Below are 4,731 nucleotides of genomic sequence, written 5' to 3'. Positions count from 1 at the left end.
AGGTCAAAACCCTGAGGTCAGAAGGTCACAGGCTGCGATTTTAAGCTTATTGGAGGTGGAAATTTGGGGTGTGGCATATCAAACTTTAAATAATTATGTACTCTATGCTACTATTGATGACGTCAAGTGCCAATCAGCAACCTTCAGGCCAATTTTATGATGCAACTTTTACAAACTACGCCCTGTACAGAAAGTTCATCAGCCATGCTCGCTGTTAGCAAACGCAGACCGAATCCCCAGATCTGTGAGCTTGTTCATTTGTATCTGACCAGCAATTCACTGAACCAAGACTTGACGACAGTTCAAGGCTCAGAACTGATGCACCGTTACGACAGAGACATTTTAAATCCCCGTTTGCTTTAAAGGCTAATATAATTAATAAAACGACACGCTAATATCATAGAATATAATTCTGTATATCTAGGTGACAACTCAGCGAACACATATCCTGAGGAAGGGTTCAAGACCAAGTGCTATCGAGAAGTTAAACGTGATGTGTGTGCTGACAGTTTTTTTCATCAGATGTGTTTCGAATGTAAAAATGAATGTAATCATGTCCTAGTCGTTTCAGTAGCTAGTGCACAGAGTGATGTTCATTCTTACATCACGCGTAGATCTTCATGTAAACAGGATCTCACTTATGTAGACTAGACACGTGTGATAAAGTGAATGTTTAGAGTTAGTATTGACTTCAGTAGGCTTTGTAGTGTCAATTCTGACAGGGATAAACCATTTTGACCGGACACCAGTCCTGTCAATCAATCATAAAGGCAGGGAATGATTTACCTCTCGGTAAAGGTTCTAGGATTATTTAAAGGAGGAATTTGTAACTTTTCAATGTATCTCCTGTCTGCAAGTTGAACTGCAGTTGCAGCGAAAACACAGACAAGCCTTTCATTATTCCCATATTTGAGCCCCTGGGTATCCCTTATGAGCTGCCTTTTCAGGAAATGGGGACGGAGCCGATTTCAGGGCCAGAAATTTTTAAGCAAAAAGCGTGAAATAAACACACTAACAAAATCTATTGCACGGAAGTCTTGCAAATTACAGTTTCTTTTCTAAGAAATCTTTCAAATGAAATGATTAATAGGTCAAAGAACACCTTTAATTGTTACTAACCGCACTTTTAAAATCCAGAATGTCAGCATTTTCTGATCTACAGATAGGCTTTATTCTGAGATTGCTGACTTACTGAAACGTTGCACATTTATGAATGTTATCAGAATGTTATTTCGATTGTGTGTGTATTCTGTATGAGAATTATTTATAGATATATATCCAGATATCTGTGTGTGAAAAGACGAGTATGTTGACTTTGTTTGTTTGTTTGTTTTTGTTCCTGGTGAAGCTTCCGAATAAAAATGGGATCTTTGAGATCCTCGGCGTTGGTGTAAAGATCCAAAACCTGCACCTTACACATATTTAACTGCAGTGGTAATACCCGGCAGATGCACACGGACCCCTCGCCCTGCACCTAGAGGTCAGAGGTTGAGGTTGGAAGGTCACAGGCTGGGATTGTAGGCTTTGCAGATGGAGGTGTGGGCAGCTTTTGAGGTTGGGGTTTTTTTGTTTTATGTTTTTTTACAAGGGCATAAAACCAGCCTGCTGTCTTTGTCTTTGTTTCAGCTTTCCCTTTTAAAATATACACCACTCTCATAAGTGGCTCAAGGGTTTTAATGGTTCTCCAACCCTTTAAGGTTCTATGTAGAACCCATACAACTGAGAGTTTCTCCAAACTGTTTAGACTAAACTATCCAAAGAACGCGTAACCTAGATGTCTTTTTCCCTAGAAGAAGTCATAAATCCTCAAAAAACAAACAAACAAAAAAACAACTTACCAGTCCTTTTGGGAAACACACTGATCAGACACAACTCGGGAACGCTAGCGTATTGGTTGCACAATGCTAATTTTAGTACTTTCCCGTACATAGTTATATTGTATTTCGCCCGCTTGTTAAGCGTCCTGTTCTGCGATGTATCGGAGCGTTCATATGAAACCACACTGCACTGATAAACAATCCTTAACATCGCAACGCATACAGTACTGTGCAAAAGTATTGGCACTCTGTATATATTTTTCCCCCATACAAACTCTGTTATATATTTCTCTTTTATGACTTCCACATTATCGAGTCAAAACATTTTAAAGTTCCAAACATTCCTTTTTTTGTCAGCACAAAATTTAAATGTTACAGAATTTTTTTTTTGTAAATGTCTGAGCAGCATATTTCATGAGAGCACCTTTCAGATTAAAAAAGAAAACATAATGAAGGCTACTGGGTTTTGGTACAAACTTAAAGGTAGATTGCCTTTCAGATTTTTCAAGTGTAGGTCATTAAAAGAATTTTCCTGACACCCAATTATTTTTGTTTAGTAACTGAAAGCTACTGAATTCGAATCACAGACTTCCAATTTTATTCGTTTTTTTTAAATAGAACAATTAATGAATTTATCTCCACGTGGCCCTAAATTCTCCGCTATTTTTTCCTGCTTCACCATGACCCAATTCAAGATACTACGTCATGCATCATGTGGTGGGCTTTCCCCGTTCACGCAAGGCATTGTGGGATACAAATTTGAAACAGGAGAGAAAAATGGAGGACGTGAGTGTGCGAATGAAACGTGAAAGAGCGACTACAGTAACGGAAAGAAAGCGAGAAGAAAAGACGTTATGTTCTATACGAAGGAAAGGAAACGCAGGACCAAACTAATAAATATGGGCGCTCAGCGAGCACCTCGGTGTGATCAGCTGTTCGTTTAGCGACAGAATGATGGAACTGTCAGTGCACGCTCAAAGGTAAACCTGCGCATGCGCACACGGACTTCCTCTGTCTGCTTGACTGCGCGAAGAAGCGAGCGATTTCATGCACATTATTTGCTTTAATCCCCTCAAATTAAATAACTTCCCAGCCACAGAATGGCCTGATATTTTGTGAGATATTACAGAAATAAACAGATATCACAATCACCACATTTCAGACGGAACTAAATTTCACCGATTTTATGAAATTGAAAGGCCGTCTCGCTTTAAGAAGTGAGTGTGACAGTTAAAGTGTCCAGAAGAACTGTGGCTGGTTCTGTAAGCTGCTCAGTAAAACCTACAGCTCATTTCCGCATGAAACTGCACTCACTGGACATCAGACTACTATTTTTTTTTTTTAGCAAAGGGTCGTCTCACACCAAATATTGACTTTGTTATATTGGTTTATTATGGCTTACTGATTACTGTTCATTGTGTTTTTTTAATGTTGAACCATTTAATTTCATTTCATTATTTTAAGCCATTTTTGGTCGACAGCATTTCTTTACATGTGCCTAAGACTTTTGCACAGGACTGTATATTTACCACACGAAAATTCCAAGCCAAACTTACTGTAAGGTCTAGAAGCCTTGTGGAAATCCTTAATCGTGGACAGAAACGCTTCGGTTCTTCAGAGCAAAATGAAACTGATTTCTGGGAAGGTTTCCAATTGTTCATGTATTAATGTAGATGAACGGACCTGATGTGAAGGTTGATTTAATATGAATGTCTGTCCAGAGATATGCTGAGGATCTTCCTTGGCTTTGCAGTGATCTTCTCATTTGTGCCACTCAATGATCAATCGATTGAGGAATCAATCAGTAAAAAAGTTAATGAAAGGTAAATAAATAGATCAAATCCCAGCAACTTGATAAATCAACATCGACATCAAAGCAACATTTAATGAAGAATATTAAACCACAGCGATGATGAGTTCTGGATTGTGATTGGTCAGAAGGACGGAAGGTGTTGATTAATTCTCTATAACAGCAGCTCTGACAGTAGTGCAGCTGCAAATCACAGCTTTATATTAATGCGCTCGTTCTAATATGTTATTGTTTCTATATCGTTTCTTCGCATATAATGATTTTTTTAAAAATGTCTGTAAATTGTTTACATAAAAGGAGGCGTTTATTTAACACTGATGGAAGGAGTCTCCAGTGTGAGCACTTTTGATAAATTTGGGGACTTTTTATTTGTGAATATGTCGATAGAATAAAAAAAAGAAAAAAAATCACACGTTGGCTTGAAGATATGAAGTTTATCTTCTCGTGTTGAAAATATTTTATACATTCACCACTCGAAGATAAACTTCATATCTTCGTGCCACTGTGTAATATCCTCTCTCTCTCTCTCTCTCTCTCTGTATATATATATATATATATATATATATATATAAAACCTTCCTAAATAGTGTACTATGTACTATGAAGTCAATAGTGAATTGTTTCTGATTTACCAATCAGGGGTCTCAGTAAGGAGGCAATAAAACAAAAATACCTGCTTGAGCAAAGTGTCAGATACCAAACAATAGCGAATATTAGGGGTCCAAGCACCAAGGTGTTGTTTTTGTTTATAAAAAATATATCTCCTGTGAACTTATGCAAATATTTTAAACACCCCAGAGCTAAATAGTGTCCAGAAGATATAGTTATGTGGTAACTTTCCATTAATTTATTGTATATTCATAGTTTCTGATGAGTTATTTCATGTAGATTGGATACGCTGTATTTTCTGGAATATAAAGCCTTATTCAGACAGGATTCATTCCTCATAGGGAGCGGAGTTAATTCCATCTTTTATCAGCGTTATTCTGATTTAATTTCATTTCAATCAGCATATAGATATTGATGCCTTTCTGCCTCTTCCTCCAAGAAAATTCCATCTCAATAATATAATTAAAAAAAAAAACCCTCTCTAAGTAGTGCACT

Source organism: Neoarius graeffei, chromosome 12 (assembly GCF_027579695.1).
Source record: "Neoarius graeffei isolate fNeoGra1 chromosome 12, fNeoGra1.pri, whole genome shotgun sequence".
In the NCBI taxonomy this organism is placed as follows: Eukaryota; Metazoa; Chordata; class Actinopteri; order Siluriformes; family Ariidae; genus Neoarius; species Neoarius graeffei.
Note: the sequence above shows the minus strand (reverse complement) of the source record.